The sequence below is a fragment of the Ammospiza caudacuta genome, chromosome 2 (assembly GCF_027887145.1).
Source record: "Ammospiza caudacuta isolate bAmmCau1 chromosome 2, bAmmCau1.pri, whole genome shotgun sequence".
NCBI lineage: Eukaryota > Metazoa > Chordata > Aves > Passeriformes > Passerellidae > Ammospiza > Ammospiza caudacuta.
In genome coordinates this window covers 66964168-66987809 of record NC_080594.1, presented here as the reverse complement: position 1 = coordinate 66987809, position 23642 = coordinate 66964168, and the positions used below count along the sequence as shown (strand labels likewise).

The 23642-nt window shown below is 34.5% G+C and overlaps 1 long non-coding RNA gene across 2 annotated transcripts; it reads right to left on the bottom strand.

Moving 5' to 3' along the window:
• Positions 1-686: 686 nt before the first annotated feature.
• Positions 687-23166, bottom strand: LOC131554828 (uncharacterized). Of its 2 annotated transcripts, none has more exons than XR_009274437.1 (4): positions 23132-23158; positions 22278-22391; positions 4217-4342; positions 687-1176 (listed from the first exon to the last, which is right to left on the bottom strand). It is a non-coding gene; the product is annotated as an uncharacterized LOC131554828 (long non-coding RNA). The 2 variants fall into 2 exon arrangements; XR_009274436.1 differs by lacking the exons at positions 687-1176; positions 4217-4342 and adding exons at positions 6953-7410; positions 9385-9455 and having other exon boundaries at positions 23132-23166.
• Between the last annotated feature and the right edge of the window lie 476 nt (positions 23167-23642).

Genomic DNA, 23642 nt, shown 5'->3' with positions numbered 1-23642 from the left:
CAGTGGAGCCAATGGATAAAGTAGATGCTGAAAACTGAAAAAGAAGCATAAGGAGATATATTTAGATCTTCTGAAGAATCTCTTGGTTTTCTATTTTTCTTATTCAGACATGCAGATCACTCTATTTCCTTGCCCCTGCTTCTCCAATTAGAGACTTCATGTGTAACTTGGAGATAAGTCTAATTGAAACTCTCACAAACTACATCTTCTGAAATCTCTGTGATCTTCATTCCTTAGGTAGTATATAAACAGCTTAACCAGTATCTCTTCAGCTGTATAGCTACTTACTTATTTATTACTCTTTCATTTCTGTTTTTCTGTTCTGCTGCTTTTGTAAGACTTGATTTTAAACTACTGTCTAACTAGAACAAACAATTATGCAAATGAAAAATTAGATCCTTCACCACTTCAGAGAACTGCTACACATTTAATTGCTACAAGAAACCACAAAGAATCAGTTAATTTCAGAATAATTCAACATCTGTTAGCAAATTTAAAGAAGATACTGAATTTATTGTAGATCTGTAAATACTCAGCAACTTGGCAGGTGGTATTTTTATGGAGCAGAGAACAAAACAGAAAAAAAAGTAGATGAACTAATTTTTCTGAGTAAGGGACATTGCTGCAGAATACGTATAGAAAGTATTATAACTTTTTAGTCTCAGGAAGGCTCCGTTGCTGCTGTTCTTATGATTTTAAGATTTTATTGCGACTTTGGAGCTCATTCCATTTGGTGTTACATATGGAATTGTCTGTGCTAAATTTGCTTTTTCAGTGATTCAGGTATCACATTTCTCATATACTGCAGAAAACATCAGGCAGTTTATTTCCATTGGATATTATAAAGAATGTTACTGGCACAGCAGAGCCTGAGGAAAGAGCAGGAGATCTTGTGGAAGGCTGCTGATTCCTACAAAACTCAGTTTATGTTGCAAGGAATGACACATGAAACCTCTGCTCTGAAGTGTTGTCTGAGCTGGCATAATTGTCAGATGACAGGCAGATGCATATTGTGTACAAATAGCTGACAGGCATAACTGCAAGGCAGGATGACTTTTGGATTGCAGATGGTAATTCCTGAAACAGGTCATTTGTGAGGATGTCATTTTATCATTGCAATTCCTAGTTTGCGTCCATCTTAGGGATGTAAAAGTTGGATCATTTAGTCTTTGAAGCCTGAAATAAAAATTCAAAATTTTCAAATATTAATAATCATATACATATATTTTTGTAACAGCTGATCTTGAAAGACATTAAGAATGTGACCACTTTCATAGAAACATATCGAGGCTAAACTGATTTTCCCAGTAGGAAGTTATGGCTAGTGACCATGGGCAGATGCCTTCCATTCCTGTTAACACAAATGATTTACTCATGTTGCACACAGATATGCGAATGACTGTGTCCAGGTTGCAGAGAGGGGGCAGAGCTTAGTGCCATGTGGGCATGGCAAACTCACTGTTCTAGGCTATTATGCAGAAAGGCAATGAGGTTGCAGACACTGCTACTCAGAATAGTTGTGGGCAGCACACAGCCCTTTACAAATCTCAAGAGGATTAACTGAAGCATCATTGGGGAACCAGAAGGATAAGTAAGATGAAAAAAATTGTCAACTTTAATTTATGAAGTGCTGGGTATTTTTGTTCCACTTTCCCTCCTACTCTTGGTGTTATCTACAGAAAAGTAATTTGCAGACAAATCTCTATGCAAATCTCATTGACTTAAACTGAAGATGAATTCTGAAAAAGTCTTTAAAATGAAAAACAATTAAAAAAAAAAAGAAGGAGTTTAGGTCAAGGTAAGTTATTCTGTGTTGGACGATGATCAGGATTCTTTCACATATATCTCAAATTTATGGGCAGGAATACAAGCATTGATATAATTATATATAACTATTAAAAGGTGATTTTAGATATTTTTTTTATTATTAGCTAGCCAGATAAACAAATATTAGCCATCTTTTGGCTATGCCCTTGTTAGAAGACAAGGGTAATTAAATCATACACAGTAAGGACTCTTACAAGATCAAACTCTTCACCTATAGGTTCTGTTCATTCTCATTCCATTTTCTCACTATGCACATGGAATAGTTTTCCATGGCACTCCACAGTTGCCAAACAAATTCTGAACACCGCTACAGTAATTTCAATGCAAAACAGAAATTGCCAACTGATATTCCCTTTACTTCTTTCAAAGTGTTTTGTCTTTATGAGAAAATAAATAAAACAAAAGGAATGCTGTGGAGTATTTTCTTTAGGAAAGATCTCTGCTTAGACCTAAAATATGACAGAATAAGATATTTTCTAGACTATTTATCAAAATTCACTGACAAAAAGAAGGGTTAGAGTGTATAAATGGAAGATGTCTTTAGAGTCAGGCTCTGATCTTAAAAATAGATCATATAAACTTTATATATTGACTGAAGATTATTTATTTCTGTGAAAAACTAAATTCAGTGGAAGATCACCTGAATTTTGAAAATATGATCATATTATATTTTTTCTACATATTTTCCCCAATATTTCCTTCTACAAAAGGTGGCAAAACTTTTTTTTATCCTGGTTAAGAATAATTTCCTTTAACTCAGGAAGCTTGCTTTCATATTTAACCCAAGTATTTCACAGGATGACAGAAAAATATTGCAGAATGATTTTTAGCTCCTTGTAGTGCATGACATACATAAATATTTAAAGCGCAAATTACCTGTCCCTTCTAAAAAACTTAAAGCTTTGTCGAAAATGACTTTCTATAAATTCTACTATTATGTATAATCCTAAGACTGGTAAAAACTTTCAGATAATATATTAGAGACTATAGTTTGATAAAAACAGATAGAATTTGTCTCTTATCATACTTTTAGCTGAATGCTGAATTAGGATAAAACCACAAATAACCCCTGGCAATACAGAGTGCCACTGCAGATTCCTGTTGTATTACAAAGATGTGGGTTATGTTGTGCATAATAACTGGGGGCCTTTTTTTCATCTGGAAATCAGAAACTGAGTATGTCAGTATAGCAGGAGCCCATATGCAGTGTCAAGCTTTCTGGGATGGACCTTTTGTTTGCCTCTGAATAATTTTTGTCCTGTGGCCCTGAAGGTAAATTAAAAAGATAAAAATAAACCAAACAAAAAAAAGTACTCCACCCCCCCAACAAACAAACAAAAAAACAAACAAACAAACAAAACAAAAAGCTAAACAAAAATGCCCCCATATCTCAGGTCTTGTGTATTTACTGACAATGTTGTAGAGCTTTTTTCTCCTCAGACTCAGCAGACTGTGACACTTCGACATGATCCTGAGCAACAAGAAAACATCAGCTGGGTCTAAGAAAACAATCAGTTGTTAGTATGAGGCACTGTTCAAACTGCCCTACTCTCCTCCTTTTCTCTCTTCTTAGCTAAATACATCTCATAGTCTTCATGGGCTTGACTGTGAGAGAGCAGGACTATTGTCAAGTTAGGGGTGGGGGAATGATGGTCCAGTGGCTGTGTAGGAATTGAAGAGGGGAATTGCTGCTCTTCTGTATCTTTTCCTTACGGCTCCCCTCTCAGCAAGCTCTCTGCTAGATCTCTTGCAGTGACAAGAAAATGGCAGACTTCCAGTTTCAGGTGAGAGTAATATTACTTTTTAATGTGGCAAAATTATGAAATGTATGTAATCTTTCTTGGTGAGTCAGGGTTGAGCTACTTAACACTGAAGACATTCTTTTCTTCTGTTTCATTTATTGTTGCTGGGCTTGTGAGTTTGGAAAATTATGGACTTTGAGCCCCATGAACCACTGCATTGACTGAATTTGGATCCTACATGCCTATTTCCAACAGGTAGGAAAGAGGTGTATAGATACAAGAGCTTCAAAACAAGTTTCTCAGCATGTATATGGAATACTTCTGAGACCATAAATATGAAACCTTGCTGTTTCGAGGCAACACAAGCACAGGCAATAGGTTAAAGATGGCAAAATAGGATAATGTAACATAAATTTGTATTATGTTCTCCCCCTAAACAAGTACATCCTTTCAACCCCCAATTTAAATTATGTAATTTTATCTTCATTATGATGCTACATGATCCAGTCTCTTCTGCAAGGATACTTGCTGTCTTCTTTGGCATTTTTGCATAATATCACTTTCTTGAACTAGAACCCCAATCTTGTTCTATTTTTACACATTACGACCCCCCACATGGATGTCTTCTCTTTCCAAAATTTCTTTACCTTGTTCCCTTATTTGAAAGAGCAGATCCCAATATTGCCTGCTGTGATCAGTGTAGCAGAGGAGATGCAGGAACCACACCATGGAACAGCAGCACACGACAATTTCTCATCAGCCCAAAGTGGTGCCTACAAAAATGGTAAAGGCTTTTATTCAAGGGGAGTAGCAGTGAAGTTCATCTAGAAGCTCTTCTATTTTTCCGCTCCCTACCTCCACTTAATGGATGGCAAAGCAAGATTGGGAAAGCTTCTAATTTGTATTTTTGAAGGTTTCACTTATTTTCATTAAGGTCCTTGACACTTCAAAACAGTGTTCATATGGGAAGTTCTAAAAATATGCACAGTAGGGGAACTGGAAGAATTTGTAAGGCTTCACTGCATTAATCTAGCTAGAAATTACTGAAAGTAAATAACTAAACCTATGCCACATCTGTGGCTTTCCAAATCATACTCTTCACCTGCAGATTGCACAGGTGATCTCTCTTCTGGAGATCATATTTAATTCAATATACTCTATGTAGACTGGATAGTTTGTCAACATACATTTCACTGTTCTAGTCAAACAGGATTTCAAAATAGAACAGGTGACTGTAATTTGGTTAGAATGCCTGACATTGAGGGAGTCAACAGCTCATCCCAATTTAGTGTCATCAGCAAACTTACTTACCTTCCTCTTACTTCAAATTCAGCATCCAAGGGTTTAATAAAGATTCTGAAGATATTACGACCCAACATTATGGGGTGATGGTAACCCAAATTCTCGTTAGTAGATCCCTTGGAGTCGATTATAGGGAAACAGCAGTGAATGATCTGTGTTTGTACATTTATAGATATATATGTAGGATTTATTTTAGAACAATTTAGCTGCAAAGGAGAACAAGTGTATAGCCATTTTCATTGTTATTATCTACAGTAATATAGATATACAAAGGCGTGCAGACATTTTAGTTATTATTATGTCTAGTAATATGAAAATATGAAAACATAAAATATAACTTAAGAAAATGTATAAGGGAAAGGAAGAAGGAAATGATAAGAAGGCAACAAGACTTGGTTGTTGCAGTTTGGATGTCTGATGTCTATTGGTCCACTCTTGTAGAAGTGATGGTGGCATACTGAGTGAGTCTTTGACACTTTCTAAGATGATACAGCTGCCTATTATACAAACACAGTTGAGTCAGCTATGGCCCATGATGGCCCAGCAGCTGAGATGGCTTCAGGCTTTGTGTGAATGTCCTGGTATTTCCCCCCAGCCCTCCACTCCCCTGCAATGGGAGTTATCACAGCTGAATTCACTTGAGTAAGGACAAAGAGACAGTACCTGCCTTGAAGGATTTGCCTCTATCTTGTTCAACACCCATCTGTAGCCTCTGATTGTTTGAATCATTAACATTCTGGTTACTCTTCCAGTATCACTTGTGGATGCCCCAGACCTGGGATGGTTGGACAGTAGTATCCCCTTTATCTCACAGTCCAAAATCCAGTTAGTGGCCCTACTGGGGAGGAGAGGTCTTTGGTGCTTGACAAGGACAGTTATTTCTTTGCAGTTTGCTACAGTGGGCAAAATCAAATTATTTTAGCAATGTTTAAACCATTAACCATTTCAGTCTCAAACAGAAGAGAATCAGGCCTAGAGGTGGAGCCCTGAGGAATCCCACTACTGACAAGGTCAGCAGTCTGATGTTGCTGGAAATCATACTACATTTAAAATCTTTTATATAACTTTAGTCAGGAGTTTAGTTCGCCTATGCCCAAAGGGGAAGAAATTGAAGTTTCTTTTCAAAGAAACTTCTTTTCACATCCCTAGACCTGATGAGCTTAACATCTCAGGTAGGACTAGGACAGAAGATAGAAAAAAGATAATGACCATTAATCAGGATCAACTCCAAACATCAGCCCTGGCATGGTCAGGGTCACTCCTGGTCTGGAAGGAGATAGTTAAGAGAATAGAAGAATGAGAACTTAATTAATGTTGAAGGTGAAAGGATTGATAACAAATAGAATACCAAATACTAAGAACTCTGTGACTTGGAACCAATGAACATTGAATCAATTAATTTCTCTGGGTCTTGACAGTATAAATATGTGAAAAACCTAGCAATAGCCATGTGTGATGGAGGGATTTTCTCTGGATAATCTGGGCAATGTGAAATGATTTCTGCTGCACATCCTGGCTAGAACAACATCCTGTAATGTCTTAATTCTCTAACACTAAAAAATGTTGGAGTGGTTTTTCTTTTCCTGCAATTTCAGTGACAGTGACACCCTATCCACTATAAGTCTGTGCCCAACCTGTGAGCCAGTTGCTCACCCATCGCATGATATAGTTATTAGCTGTGTGCTGGACATTTTGTCTAGAAAGATACTGTGAGAGATAGTATCATAAGCTTTACTGAAGTTCAAAAAGGAATAAATATGTCCCACAGGGCAGTCACCTTGAAACAGCAATTTCAACTTGGAAACATTTTGATTCTTGGTGCATTTATATCCAGTACAAACTACTCTTTGTTATTTGAAAATATATTTTTTTCTTTATAACTCTTCTAGGTGTAAAAATTTTACTGCTGCAAGGCACATTAACAACATGAAATATTGACGTAAATCTTAACCTATTTTTTAAAAAATACCAAACTGTTTCATCACGCACATATACATGGCAGGTTTCAGAATGAGGGAAGGAAGCCACTGATATTGCAAATGCAAAGATAGTTCCCATTTTCATAATCAAAATGGGCGAATTTGGAAAAATACAATCTAATCCACCTATTTAGCTCACTTTTCTGACATAGACATTTACAGCTCTATGTCAGGAAGAGAAGTTGCCATTCAGATATCAATTTTCCTTAGTTTCTGGGTTTTTTTCAGATTTAAGATGATAGTGGATTATAAGAAAGAATAAAGATGTTGTGGCTGTCAATTTCTTTTTTTTTTTTTAATTTGCTTTTGTTTCCCTGTTATTATCCAGAATACAGATAACTGAATACTTCAACTACTTCATTTTCATGGTCTAATGTTTTAAATGGTCCATAATCACCAACAATTCAAAATTCATACTCTGCATTGTATCTTACTAAGTGTTCATCACCTCGGCAATGGGATAGTCATCTTTGGAGACTATAAATTGAAGGAACAGATGCAGTGAATTAATCAGAACTTCCCTGAGACTGAAGATCCTCTTTTAGCCCTCCAGATATGTTCTGCAAGAAGAGGAAGAAAAGGAGCTCAGGAATGAAACAGCCCAACAACTACATGCAGTTTATAAGCTCTTGATTAAAGGCAACTTTTTCCTACACCAGAAAGGTAGATAATGGAAGGACTGTAAATAAATTTGTTACTAGAGAGATCTGGAAAAATACAAACCTGGACAGTGTAGAGCTGTGCAATGAATTAGTAGTAAACATAATAAAGGATAAAAATCAATTGATGTCTGGATAAAAACAATATATTGGGGAAAATATCCACAATTTTTCTACATTGTAAACCATGCTTTACAATGGTTTTGGAATTCTTTGAGACAATCATGGAGGTAAGATGATCTGTGTTGATACCAGTCAGAGATTAAACAAAATTCCTTTCCAAAAATCCTTGAAGAGGCTAAGCAACATCTTAGATCTTAAGGACAGATGGGTTCTTGAATGGAAAAAGGAAAAGAGAAGGAGGATGGAAAGAGAAAAGGAAGTGACAGGGATGAAAACGAAAGAAAAGGGAGAGAAAAAAAGGAAAAGATATAACAAGTAATAATTATTTATTTTTATCTTAGAATCTGACACTGTTAGATTGCTTCAAGGATCTGTGCTAGATGCACAGATGCTCCTGTATCAGTGCAATAAAGAGGAGAGTAGATGGTGTGAAAAACTCACCAAGGGTGAGTGACAAAGCCATGGAATTCCTGTAGTCAAATGCAAAATCATGAATATAGGAAAAATCTTTCAGATTTAATAGTCTTGGGTTGTGAATGACTATAAATATGATGTACTGGCACTATTTTAAATAATCCATGAAAACAGTTTATCTGAAGTGTGTAGAAATCTGGGAAAAAACCCGAAAAACAATAAAAAACCCAACCAAAAAAAAAAAAAGGACAGCCCCAATTCCTGTCCTTCAAAGCCCAAGAAGATAATCAGAAACCACTAAGCCATGTCCCTCCACATGTCCCTCTTTGGCTTTCATGTTGAATATTGTGTGCAGGCCTTGTCAATGTCTTTAAAAGGCTGAAGTAGAACAGGAAAAAATATTTATAAAAGACACCAAAGATGACCACTGTTCTTGAACCTCTTCTATACTGGAAATGACTAAGTAAACAAACTTAAAATAAACCAAAAAAAGGGTATTTCTTAAAATAAGATATATTTAAACTGCATGGTTCTTTGTGGCAGAACCATGTAGTTCTGCATGGATATTCTGCAGGAATATTGAGTGCAGTGAAACTGTACGGTGACTTAAGAAAGGAACCAGACAGATTGGCAAAAGAAAAATCCAAAAACAATTTATCTGGCTCATGAGGTTGCTGATCCGCAAATTGCTTTAGTCTGAGGAAGAGCTGTCCTTCACATTTTTAACTGGAATTTGTGAGCTATCTTTGGAGACAGATATGAATAACATGGATCTTCAGCCTCCTCCATTTGTCTGCTCTCAAATGATTATAAAAAATATATGGCAGAATTTTATCAATGCTATTATTATTTTTGGTGTCATATTTCCAACCTTTTTTTTGTTTTTCTTTTCCTCTACCCTACAGTCTCTCCTGAAAAGCTTTTGGTTTACTTGATTTTTAAAACAAAGTGGATAAGTTTGGGCTGAAATCTCAAAAAACAGTTGCAATGAGAATGTTTAAATCAGGGAACACTGAGATGCAGAAATTTTAATATTAAGAAGTAGGTACAGACATATAGAACATGGAATTCAGTATTGTTAAGATACCTACTTAAGAATTGTGGTACAATTTTATATTGAAAAAAATTAAATTGTTTGAAGGTTATACTTAATTATGAGAATCCAGATGGTATTGTTGAGGTGTTGTTTTTACCCATCACAAACTGTCCAACGAATGACTTAGTTTCACTTAGAACACAATAAAGTACGCTATCATCAAATCAGTTCTTATTAGCTGCATCAAAATAAGCAGGACTTGTTAACGACCATGTCCAGGGGGAACATGAATAAATGAATACCTTAAGTTCCTGAAAATAGTATCACTGCACAGATTGAATGAAGCAAAAGGGTCCTGCACTTCAAAATTGAACTGTAACAAAAAATGAATAAAAAAAGACATCACCCCATAGTGTAGTTAATGGGAATATTAAGAAAAAGTAATTAATAATAGATGTTTCTTAAAGGAGTGCTTATTGATAGAAGAAAATGTCAAATATCTGCTGCTCTTTAAGGAAAAATTTGTCATTTATATATCTTTTGTTTTGGTTTTCTTTTTAATCGCATATATATAATAGACAAATTATACAGATTCTTTAAAATAATATATGAGGATGCCATGAGGCTATTAAAATGGTAAATCACTTGCTACATGATTATGTTTTCCCTTTCCTACAGAACCTTTCTTTAAGTTGATTATGAATGGCAATGATAATTACAATAATCTTGTGCAATTGATGGTCATTCTTACCTTTAATATCTCTGAAATACTTACATATGCGTGTATTTACATATACTGCTGCTGAATCATGGCAGATCCAGAACTGTATGGATTTAAAAAACACTAAATTCTCCTAGTTTATTGATCTGAAGCATATAAAAGGAGCAAACTAAACCCCAGTGAAGATGATTTTATTTTTTGAACTGACAAAAATGAAGTTTTGATCAGTTTTTCACACTAGGGATCTAGAGTAGATTTTAGGTGATTATATTTAAACAATAGCCCTGAAAAATGCCCACATTAATAGTATTATTTTCAGATTACGAATAAAAAGAATTTAAATTCTTTACGTAGAATAGAAAAATTTATTGTGGAAATACCCATTCCACTATGTAAATAAATTAAATACCAAATAGCTTGAAAACAAAACAATAATGTTGTCCTTGGAGTATCAGAAACACTATAGTTCTGAGCTGGGAAACAAAATGAACGATTGAATCAGCTACGTCTGCCTAAAGGCCATCTCAGAAAAGACTGTAGCATATATGCTTTCAAAAAGAAAATATTTGGTAACAAAGGGTCTGACCCCTGACAACAGTGCAAAATTCAGTGTTGAGAGGCTGAAATATCTCTAAATACCTTTGAGGTATGTTTGCACAATGCTGGAATGCATTCATTCAAAGCAAGTTGGAGAAAAGTTGGTTTTGTAACTTTCTTAAAATAAATCAAATTTGTTTTTCTCCATATATTTAATTCTAAATTTAATGATAAAATATCTAGGTTGTGTGTCTGAAGAGAAGTTTTCACAACATCCTGCCTGTCTTTGGAATTAGTGGAATTTAGTCCTTCTGTTGACCTTCTTTCTACATGTGTCTGTCATAATTGCTCATATTATACTCCCAGAGTCATTTTGCCTATAAAACACAGCTCTCTCAGTACTTTAGTAATTTCAACATACTAAGAAACTCTTACATTTGAAAATAGTCTAGAAGTTGTTGAAATATTGACAAACCTATTTTTTTTTCTCCTTGAAGGTTTTTTTAAGATTATCCTAATTCAGGCACTATTATTTTGTGTCTTTACAAATACACGTTCTTGGAGGACTTGGTAATGTAATCTCTCATTAACAGCACAAAATAAATTACAAAATATGAAACCTAATTTATCATCTCATATAAAAAATGTAAAAACTGTTCTTCTAAGTGGATAAAATAAGAGTATGTGTTTATTATTGCCCAAGACTGTGTTGTCTTTTGGCTGACATATGGATACCTTCCAGTTCTCTTAATTTTCAATGCTGGTGGGACATAGTCACTGAAGGTGACATGTGGCATGTATCACAATTATACCTTTGAGGTCCAACAGATGTTCCAGCAACTCTCTTTCATATCTTTTAAGCTTTGTCCTTAATTCTTCAGTTTAATTTTGTAGAAGACTTATAAAAATACTTAGGCATCTAATGCCCACAGTTAGCACAGAATCTAGGTGCCTAAATGCCCCCAGAAATTTAGCCTCATTCAGTGGACTAGATGTACACAGATTTAACCTGAATTTCAGCAAGTAATTACACTACCTTCAAGGTTTATAAAAATAGAAGAAATGATGCTTCACTTCAGAAGGGTTATTAATTTATCTGCACAGTACTGAACACATAGTCAGAAGTAGCAAAACTCCACAACTGGACTCAGATTTTTAGATTTACATAAAATCAGCAATGAATAGGAAGAAAGTGTTTTAACAGACCAAGCTTTACTCTAGTGCCCAGATTGGACCACCTCCAAATTCTGCTATTTTTTTTCCCCATAGATGTCTAGTGTCCACAGGATCACTGAGAAATCCGTTCCCTCTACTAAAAAAGTAAATTTTTTTCAGTGAAAAATTGTATTAATTAGTACCTGTCCTGGTATTAAAGAGCTAATAATTAAAACATTTTCTTTCTTTTTTTTTTTTTTGCTTTAGTATTTTTGCAGCTAAACTAAAAACTGCGACATTTTTAGGCTAATGATAAAATGTAGCAGTAGGAAAGAGTAATCTGTGAATAGAAAGCTCAGCTTGTTAATCAGCAAGTGCTGTATAATCACATATTTTAAGAAAAATATAATACAAATTGATGGGCACAGCAGCTGTACAGTGAGAACTACTGAGGCTCCACGATAAGAGCAAAGAATGGCATATGTGACACAGAAGAATTTTGGGACCTAGAGGCAAGGTCAAATTGTCTATAATGTCTCTAACCATAAGAAGTTCTCAGCTTGCAGCCTCCGAGCAGTGAAATCTTCTGTGTCATAATTCTTACCAGCTCTCATATTTCCTGCTTTGACTGTAAGATAACCTCTGGTTATTATGGGATGTTGGTTTGAGATGAGCACTGTCAACAATATGCACTGTCTGTAAGCATCTGTGCCATTTGCCTCAATTCACTATAAATTGTTCTCTTCAGGCTCTGAATTCAAACTCTGCTGTTGATTCTCTCATATAATATGTAGACTATTTTTTGGAGAAAAAAAAAGGTATTGAGCTTAGCAAAGCAGAACATATCTAATCAAGTACCAGTTTCACAGGTATAAAAGGAGGTGGCTTTCCTTGTGTGATGCATAATTTGAAATAGTTCTGGGTTTCAGTGGTTGCTACATTTCCTATTACTATTTTGACTATTGGTGTATTTTAAATATAATGATTAGTTTAAAAGGACATACAACCAACAACCCCAAACCACAGAAAGCTAGAAACTTTTGTTAAATGTGTGAATATTCTTTAAAACCTGAGAAACTGACTAGCGAAGTCAACTACATGTAACAGGACTTGGTCCTGTCCCATCTTGGACTAATATTTCCTTTCCAGTTCTTTCTATTTAGTAAGTGTTTCAAAATTTATTTTCACATATACAGCTGATAAATTTTTTTTCTGGTTTAACACTTGTAGGTAGCTCAGCCCCACACAGCTTCACACTTATTCCCCCACAGGTGGGATGGGGAAGAGAATGGGGAGGGTAAAAGTGAAAAAAACTCGTTGGTTGAGATAAAAAAAGCAATTTAATAGCCAAATAAAAAATTGTGCATGCAAGTAAATTTAAAAGAAAAAAAGATGAAAAAATGAATTAATTCACTCCTTCCCACCCACAGGCAGATACTTAGCAATTTCCAGGAAAACAGGGCTCCGTCATGTGTGGTGGTTACTTGTGAAGACAAATATCTTAAGCCTGCATGTCACCTCCTTCTCATTCTTTCCCTGAGCTTTCATTGCTCATGATGCTGTGTTGTACGGACTGACCTTTTGGTCAGATGGGGCAGCTGTCCCTATTGTTCTTCTGCACACCCAGACTCCTTGCTTATGGGATGGAGTGACAAAAACAAAAAACTTCCTTCATACAGTGTAAGCATTGTTCAGCAGCAATTGTTCAGCTAAAACAGCTGTGTGTTAACACTGTTTTGGTTTTAGATCAAAACCCTAACACCCTATGAGCTACTATGCAAAAAAAAAAAAAAAAAAATGCAGCCAAAGCCAGACACTCCTCAGTCCGCAATATATGCAATGTCCAATACATTCTCATTAGATATTTCTTTACTCCCCACCCTTTGATACATATACTGACATAATTTGCTTAGTCTATGATCCATTCCTGTAAAGTGTCCATAAAATACTCATTTAGATCCTTTAGTCCATGATTTTAGTTCTATTCATTCTGGCAGTCACTCATGATGGGAAACAGGGTGTTGCACAGAGTTACTGTGCACCAAAGCCAGCTCATGATGTTTCAGTGCTGCACTTGCTCATTTCTTGTGAGGCTCATCCTCCACTAGACTGTATGTTTCCTGTTAGAGTACATCCTATAACATGCAACTCAAATAATGGGTTACAAGAGTTCAAAGATACAAAAATAATTAGATGAGCAATGGATGTATTTGTTCCTAAGAGCTACACTTCTGCTGCCATTCTATATGGAATCTGATGTGAATTTTATTTTAGGATAAAACAAAGACTTGCAATTCCTTTTTACACATATATAGAAAACCACCCAGTTTGGAATGGAGAAGTTTTCAGTCAGGGCATCAGAAAATACCCTGATATGAAGGTAAATAAGCACATCAATTAAATTAAATTATTTATCAGTATCAGCAGAGAATTTGCCTCTCAAAATGATTCAAGTGACAAAACTCAGATAAAAATACTTCATTTAAATATGAGAACAGAGATATAAATAGAGGCACTCTAATTCAGACCAAAAAACTAGAATAATTTCAACTAACTGATAAAACAGAATCAAAAACTCTAAATAAGAGCTGAAAACTTACTTTTGTATATTAAACTGCATGATGTTTTCCCTCTCTGGAGGGGAAACACACAGAAGTGTTTTATTGTATCTATTGTCCCAGAACAAAGCTTTTTAAACAAAAAAAGAGGCTACGGTAAACTTCTAATTCAGTGCTCCTCACAGGCCACTCAGGAAGAGTTAGATCCCCTTAGTCTAAAACATCTTCTTAGCCATGAGTCAGAAATAGAGGGAACACACCATGTTAATTTACCTTGAGCACTATTAGCTTTATTGGCATGGCAGGATGAGTAATTGCTGACTGAATTTGACTTTCTAGGCATCCAAGTCCTTGGATGTACCTAGGACTTGGGTATAGAGGCTGACAGATGGTCATGAATGATTCTTCCTAATTAGGGAAAACTGAAGGAGTCTATATGCAGAATTCATGCCTGGATAGTTGTCCATGGGACATATGGCAGAATGCTAATGAATGTGTACTTCACACTTGCACGTATATCCAACAGGGAACAAGTACTGATAAGCAGTGCAACACCTATCAGTGCAAAAAGGACCATGTGAATAAAGATTACATTTTTAAGTTTTCCAAAGCAGGTTTGTGTCTTTTGATCACCTAGTGTGCAACAAGACTATCTTTTCTCTTGGGCAGCTAGGTAGCTACAATAAATATTGCTCTTTCTACACACAACAATACCTTTCTCTGAAGTTGTTACCATAAAAAAAGATAAAATCTAAAGTGAAGGTGAATAAATTTGACATATTTATGTAGACTTTTATCAATTTTAGGCAAAACCATAAATTCTTCACTCTACATGAGGACGTAAGGTTACTATAAATCCATTGTTTGTCCTCTTTGTCAAAGATAGCTGAAAAATTTTAAAAATACAACCACTCAGGCATAACCAGAAAACCTACTCAGCAAAATACCTTCTGAGATGGCCCTATCTGGAAAGAACATGATCCATTATATAGCTTCAAGTCTGGGGTGCAGAAAAGAACTCTGACTTCACACCCTTTGCCTTCACAGTTTGAAAGAACCACTGAGGAAGCAAAGAATATATTTTGAATATGTCTAAAAGTATGTGAAATAAGTGAGGTCACCTTTGGGAAAGTTATCTCTATGTTAGCATTTCTTTTCTTGTCAAAACACTCAAGAAAAACTCACAACTTTTTCTTCCACTGTACTAGCATTGTCTTCATATGTTCTTCATATTGATAGTTTATTACTGCCAAATTATATCTTTTCAAATATTACTTAAAGGAATAATTACCGTCTACTTTGTAGCCTTGTACTGTAACTGAGTTCTATACTTTACACGTTATTCCTTTAAGAACTTCTGTTTGCTAACCTCTGTAATTTCAAATTATTTTTATTTTTGATAGTAACAAGGTCTTTGCAGCAAATTAGAGAATCATGATTATACATTTATAACAGAAAAACTTGATAATACACCAATGTGATTACAAATAATTTAAAACAATACTTTTTTACAGTGTATATTGAATGCCATTGAATGTTTAAATGCTTACTGAATTATTAAATTTAGCAACTTAGTTATGGACATGCTGACTTTTGCAAAAATATATGAGAGGAAAACAACAGCTTTTAAAGGACAGAGTCTGAATAAATTAAACATGCAAAGAAAGATATTGGAAAAAATTTCTTTAGAAAACATTAAATAGAACAAAAAATACCTGTGAAAACAAAAGAGTACAATCCAAACTACTTTGTTCAGAAATGCAAGTTGAAAGCATATTTAGCTTTTAAAACACTTGTAGGGACAATCCACTCAAAGCAAAATTCATTCCTCTCTGATATCAAAATATAGTAATCAAAAGATAATAAAAGCAGAACATAAAATATAAAAGGGCATAAGTGCAGTAATATTTTTCATAAGATGCTAAGGTTTTTTCATATGAAGAAATTTGTTTTAAATTAGAAAAAAAAAGTTTCTTTGTCAGTCTTTGGAACATTATTTGGGGAGGGAATATACCTACTAATTTTTTGTGCTTTGGATTCAAAGTGTCTTGTCTTTTACCGGGAATTTCACACTACAACACTAAATTTAAATGCATATTTCTTCGTTTGTTCTGAATAAATGAATTTAAAAGTGCACTACCAAAAAACCACCCCCAAACCCATTTAAAAATATAAGTATTTTTGTTATTAATGTATACTTGGAATCCAAGAAAACCTAAAAGTAGGGCTCTCTGGGTAATGGATTGCAGGCTATTTTTATCACGTGCTTTCATGTCACAAACTCAAAATTTTCTATGCTATCTCTTATGTTTAAGCAATTATTTACAGAAGTATTACTTATGCAGAAGAAACTCTTTCTAGTTGGATTTGAATGGTTTCTATTTGCCTTATAATATCCATATATTAATGAACTAACATTATATTTAAATGCCAAGCTGCTCTCCTTGTCAGCTGCTCCTATGGAATTTATAATATTGCTGTAGCCTCGACTCGGGGATAGAGCTAGAAAACTAATATTGTCACTAGGATTTCTGGACACACTATGTAAAATATTAATGAGTAAAATTGCATCTTTGGAGATCACTAGGATGGCTTAGGTTTGTAAAGGAGGAAACGATTCTCTGCTGAATAACACTGTATAATTTAGCCATAAATTCTAGGGTCTTTTTGCCATTCTGAAGACACAAATTATCCATAGACTTAGGCTGAATGAGCGTTTAACATTCCCTTAATAAATTTATGTTTACTTAACATGAAGCAACCAAAACATATTGGTTATTCTGTTCACAAAGACTTAAATTTGTTTACCATCTTATAATCATTCTGCAGAATGATACTGAGTTCATATGTATAAATATCTACAGAAATTTTCAGCAGCAGTTCAACACCCATATAAACTTTCTCCTGTAGTTCTGTTTGCCATAATTATTTCAAAATATGTTGAGTCCTGGATGGATTTTCAGATAATAAGGATTCAGATAATACTTTTTTTTCCTAAGCCCTATATATTGACTAATATGTTAAAAAATGCTTTGTTTTCACATAGAAATTTAAGAATTCAGGAGTATATTTATATCCATATATCAGTGGTGTAACTTACAAAAGTTAGCTTCAGTATTTGCACAATATTTTTCTCTTCCATTCTAGTACATGTACATGTTCTCTCTCCTGAAAACAAAGAAAACTCAAATAGAAGTGGTGCAATTATTCAGTTCAGGTTAGGCTTTAGCTGTGCCCTTATTAAATATTTCAGTAAAATTTCATTTATATGCTCTGTAGAGGTAAAGAACACTAATTTACTCTTAAGAATGCCGTACAGGAGAATATAACACCCTTATAAAATTTTCCCTATTAGAAACCTATGAGATGTCAGCATCTTGAATATCTTCTGTTCTCCTGATCTCCCGAACAACATTCTCTCCAAGCAGTAGGAAAAGAGAAAGTACTCAAATACACAACCAAAAGAAATTTAGTACCATTCAGTCTGAAAAGCAAACAGCTGGAAATTGATAAGAAAGAATTTATAAAATCATAAATAACATGCAATAAATGAATAGGGAAAGTTTTTTTATTGTTTCTTCCAATGGTGACCTGTTAGCATGCTAGTTACTAGCACTGACAACAAACCTAGTACTCCAAGTAATATTTTACTCTTCCCCAGTTCTGGGTTCTGTGTGAATCTATTTTTAGCATTTTCCTATGAGTCTGCTTCATTTTGGTCAGGTCTCAGCTAAAATTTGAATACTGCATGATAGCTTCGCCACAGAAATGGAAAGAGAAAGTTAGAAGGGAGATGTTTTATTTTTCATTACAACTATTTTATAGATGGATGTCTGATTCTTATAGACCATACCTGTGGAGATACTCAACTTGTCTTTGACAATGACAATCCATTTATGGAAAATAAAGCACGAATACAGCTAGTAGGTAAAGTGTTACTGAGGTATGGTAGGTCAAATCAATATAATGGAAGCAATAACGACTTAATCCTTGTGATCCACACAAGAATATGATGATTTTTCTCTCTCATCTGTAACTTTCTGGAAAGAAAATGGCCGCATAATTAACTAACAAACCTTATTTATTACATGTCATACCTATGCACCATGGCAAATGATGTGAGTTTTGCCAGACCTCAATTATCACTTGAAAAATTAATTTTCATCTCTAGCTGTTAAATGACAAGAAAGACTATTTTTTTCTCATGTATATTGTCTTCCACCATTCCTCCAGCCTCCACAATCCCCCCAAAATATTCAAAGATATGCATACATACCTATTAATAATACTGCAACTTAGTAACTTTAAAGACTACTGAACCAAGAACAGTGTTGAATTTCTACTAGAAGTCTCTTGCATCATGAACACTAGTAGAAAGATGAGGATGGGTTAAAAAAGTACTAAAATAATTTGTTCTTATCAGGATTCAAAACACTTCCCTGCAGTGCCTCCAAAGTAGCAAATCTATTTGTGGCCTTTCACAAATCCTTCCTGTCATCCTGCAGCCACAACTTTGGTAAGCATAAAATGTGAACAACACCTTGATTGTGAAAATGATGTTTGCTGAGTTGATTGCTGTACGATATTAAAGAAAAAAAGAAAATTCTTATATCCACCAGCAAATCTGGCCTAGTGGTCTCATGTTTTTTGATCTGTTCCTGTGATACAAACCTCTGTTTTCATTATTAGGCGATGCATACTCTTTTGTTATTAGGTGATTGTTCAATGCTATGCCACAGACAGAAGGGTGACGGGGATTGGGCTGTTTTTGTCTGTCACGATATTCTGCTCCTCCTTATGCTCACAATTCCTGAATGCTACACTACTTACTAACACAAGATAGGCAACAGCTCACTGATTGACAGCAGAGGGCTAAGCCAAGTAGAAATTTTAAGAAGCCTCAGGCAAGTATGATATTAAATAACAAACCAATATTTGCAGCCAGGCTTTAGCATGGCAGAAGAAGGAGAGTGCAAGCTCGCTGAAGAGAAAACAAAAATAAAACAACAAAATAGAAATGGAATTACTAGACAATGTCAATAAATGTGAAACTTAGACAATCTTTTGTTGTTTCTGTTCTCTGCAAAATAAATCACAGCAGATCACAGAATGTTATGAGTTGGAAGAGACCCACAAGAACCAATGAGACCAACTCTTAAGTGAATGGCCCATAGAAGGATCAAGGCCACAACCTTGATATTATTAACACCATGCTCTAACAAAGTGAGCTAATCTAAGGGTCAATAAATGACCATAAGAACAGGTATTTTTTTCTTTAAACCATGAAGTAAAGGTTAAAAAACAAATAAGATGAAAAGGCTTTCTCCGTTGTGATAAAATCAATCACTTTTGCCATTTCCTTTAAATGACAAAAATTGCAACCCAGTAGATTGTGTGGTGTTCAGCCTATGAACACTACTGCTATATGAGCTCAACAAATGTGCTTTATTAAAATTTGTGGCAAGTTGCTTAATGTAATTTCATTATTTTCTTATATTTTATTAATTAAACATCATGTAGTAGAATTTAATATGCGATTTTAAGAAGCAACGAAATTATTTTCTGTTATCTCATTTAGATATATTTTAAAAATTAAATTAATTTTTCAAATGATGCTGGTATATGCACAGTACTACATATCTTTCTTATTATGCTCCTGAGTATAGATCAAAAAGACAACATGTAAGATTAAGATCATTGTAGAGTGCAGCTTGCCTAATTGATTGCTGCAAGATTCATTGCATCAGGCATACAAATAGAAAAGAAAGCATTCAATTTGGTTGCCCCTGTCTCTAAACATGTAATTCTGAAGCTTTAATTTTAAAAAGTATTCAAATCTCTGCTTGAATCTTATTAAATTCCAGTCAAATTATTTAGGCAGATGTCTAAATGTTTTGGTACTAAGATACTGTTGAGTTGAAGTCTATATTAACAGTAGAAAATTCCAGATACTTAATAACTGGTTGTCTTCTGGACACATACAGCAGCTTTACACAATGCAATTCTTTTATGTAAGGACCCTATCATCGCTAATAATTTTCATTCCTAATCCTATTTTGAACAAACCTGTGAAAGAACAGGTGAATGCTAACTAGCACGTGATACGATTGTGTAAAAAGCATCACAAAGAAGCCTCAGTTATTGTCTTTACGGTAATAATCAATTCTTGACTGAAGAAAGAATGAGATGCCACAATAGTTTCCTTGAAAAAGGGAAAGGGTACCGCTCTACCTATATTCTTAAAGTTGGAATATCTGTATATCACATTAAGAGAAAATAACTACACTAAAGTTTACATGGGAACACTCTATGCTACAGCTCAGAAAATGATGACTGTAACTATTATATCCCTAGGAAAAAATAGTAATGCTGTAGAAAAATAGTTTTCTTTACCATGAAAATTTTTTTTTAATTCACAAAACTGAAGATATTTTCTTGGTAAATTTTTAGGTTAACTATTAAACGTTAAAACCTTCAAATCTTTGTTTCCTGTTCAAAAGTGTTCCTAAGTGCATTCACAGCTAAGTGAAATCCTGTAATTTCTTACGTTACTAGAGAGTGGCTCAGTGTAAAACATTATCCGGTAAAGGGAAAGCTTGCGAAATATATTCCTATGTCTTTTCTCAATCTGCACATTCTAGCTGAAATTTAGTATTTATCACGCAGAAGATATAACACTGCATATTAATGTAAACAATTTCTGGAATTCCACTGCTTTACATACAAATCTAATATCAGCTACAAATATTGTTGTACTGTTCGGAGATTTAAAGATGATAGATGCTTGCACTGATAGAAAGATTTAATAATTGCTAGCTGTCAAAACTTAAAAGCTATGGAGTGATACATTATTGTTACTTACTTTTATGTCTTCTCTTTTTAATGAAAAGGATACAGATTGTATTAGTGAAAAGGAAATTTCCCAAGGCAATAGAAGCCAATTTCCAGGGCTTGCATACTTAAGGACAACATTTAGTCTTCACATGAAGACAAGCCTCACTTGTGAGGCTTGTATTAAAGTGTAAAGGAAAGGTCTAATTCTTGATTATAAATAGCTAAAGGGATAAATTTCTATATATTTATAGGAAAATAGAAGTTTTGTCTTGTTACTTTAAAGAAAGTAATTTTTTACATTTAAATATTCACACATATATGAAGACACAACCCTCCCCATTCGCTACCCACCATGTTCTGATGAGTTTTATCTTATCTATGAGTTTCTAATCAGTCTTCCAAGAGGAAGATAAATATTGGAAACAGAGTCCACTTTTACAATGCTTACTCTTCCAACTGGTCTTGAATTCTATTAATCTGTTCCTCCTTTCTTTTTTGTTATTTTATTTTGGTCTATATGAATTCTTCATCTTGCTGACCACTTCCACATTCATTCCATTACAGTCTTCTCATGACTTAATAGTTCCAATATCTTGGGTTCAATGTTTACATTACTTTTCTCATTCACAATCTGGTCACTAAATTTCAGAAGGAAAGCAGTAAATAAAAGTAGAGAAAATAGAAAGTTAATTAGCTCTACGTGAATAGGAATGAAAAGGTGAAGTTTCTTCTCTTAAAATGGTCCAGACCTTGTGAGATTGTAAGGAAACAAGAATAGACATACTAATGCACTTATAATTGCATCAATTAAAATTGTTTAGCCTATTAAAATCTAGAATGAAAAAAATCAGGTAGATCTTCATGAAAATATATCTGAAAAAAACATATATTAACTAAAAGTAGAATCTAGAGTAAGAATATTTAGTCCATTCCCATAAAATATTGAAAATAAATTTTTTTCCCTTACAAAACCACCCCAATTCCTAGAGTCCAGTTCCAATCAGCACTATTGAGTCAGCCTAGAAGGACACTCACTCTGTCTGGTGAATAAGTCCTCGTCCTCACTGGCATTACAGTTTCTGCATTTAGCAGTTTCTCCTCATCTCAGATTTTTATACTATCTAACAAGCGTGTTCAGCTGAGAACGTAGGTATTGTTTAATTATAATTGTTTTCTGAATTAGAGAGCTTAAACCTTGAAGACCTTACTTAGCGTGCAGCAGTAGATCTATCTCTTTGGTCATTCACCAGTTACTAAAGGATTTTCTAACCTGTTCTGATTTTCTGCCCCAAATAAGTGATATTAGTGTGAGTTTGGAAACAATTATACAACAAAGTTCATTTGCAGCTCTGGTTTCCATCCAGGAAGATGTGGTGAAGGTCTCACTTACATGAGCAGTCTGTTTGGATAGGTTTCATGCTGTGATGCCATACTACTCATGAGTCACTTTCCTCGTACTTCCAATTATTCATTCACCTTCAGAATACCCTATTTTCATGCTTCCCTAGAAACAAGTAGAAGGCAGCGGAATGCAAAGGGATATTAAATGGCATGAGCGTACACTTTTCCTGTAGCTTGACTTCAGTTAATGGACTAATAAATAATAGCTTCAGGAAATATATTATCTTTTCCTTCCTACTAAGTTGCATTCTGAGTTCCAGCACTGAAATCAAGCATTTATCAGAATACGTGCAGGATGTACTCAGTTATTTTTTGTGAAAATCATAGAAGGAAAGGAAGGGAATTTTTGAAACTCTGAGCTTGTGCAGATGGTACACCTAGGTACCCATATCCAGACTTTCCAAAAACCCAAAAGGAAATTCTAAAAAGGAGTAAGACACTATGCATAATATTGTACACAGAAAAATATTCTTATGTTCATGAGAAAGGATGCTTTCTGCTACTAGTTTAATACTTTATATTTATTTGCATTAAGGAAACAATTTACTTAAATGAATAAAGAAGAAGATCCTAAAAAATTACCAAACTTCTGTAGTCATTAGAATGGATGCACCTCAGTTTCCTAATTTTAACTATATCAAGAATCATTGAATGAAAAACCATCAATTATAACTTGGATAAATGGTGAATTTGGGTCAAATGCTATGATGTAAATGGGTGGATTTATGTTACCCAAGAGAAGATTGTTTCTCACAAGGTTTAAACCAGCAAATGGTTGAATAGAAATGCATGAAATGTATCCTAACTTATTGTCTTTTGCATCTTATTACAAAGCTTTCATACCTTCTTGATGATATCACACAGGCAGCTCCTCACAGTACTAACTCCTTCCCAGCACAGCCAACAAATTCCAGCTAACTCACTTTTTTATAGCACTCATCCTCATTGGACACAGCTGTGGCCTGTTAAGGGCAGGCCTGTTCCTAATCTTTGGTGATTAGTACAGCTGCAACTCGTCAGAGGTGAGATTACCTTCTGCACTATCTTTATTTTCTTACATTCTATCCCTCCACATATTGCTATTTCAGAAATAGGGCTTCAAGCTTTGTTACTCATCCTGGTTTCATCTGGGATAGAGCTAACTTCTTTTCAGGAGCTGGTACAGTGTTTTGGATTCAGAATGTTAATAATATTCATATCAATTTGCTTTTTGTTAAATTGTATTTATCCAAAGTCTAAGGCTTTTTTTTGTCTGTGCACATGCTCTGCCAGTGATCAGGTACACCTAAGAAAAACAGGAGAGAGCATCGCTGGGATGGGCAACCTGAATTGGCAAAAAGGATATTCTACACCA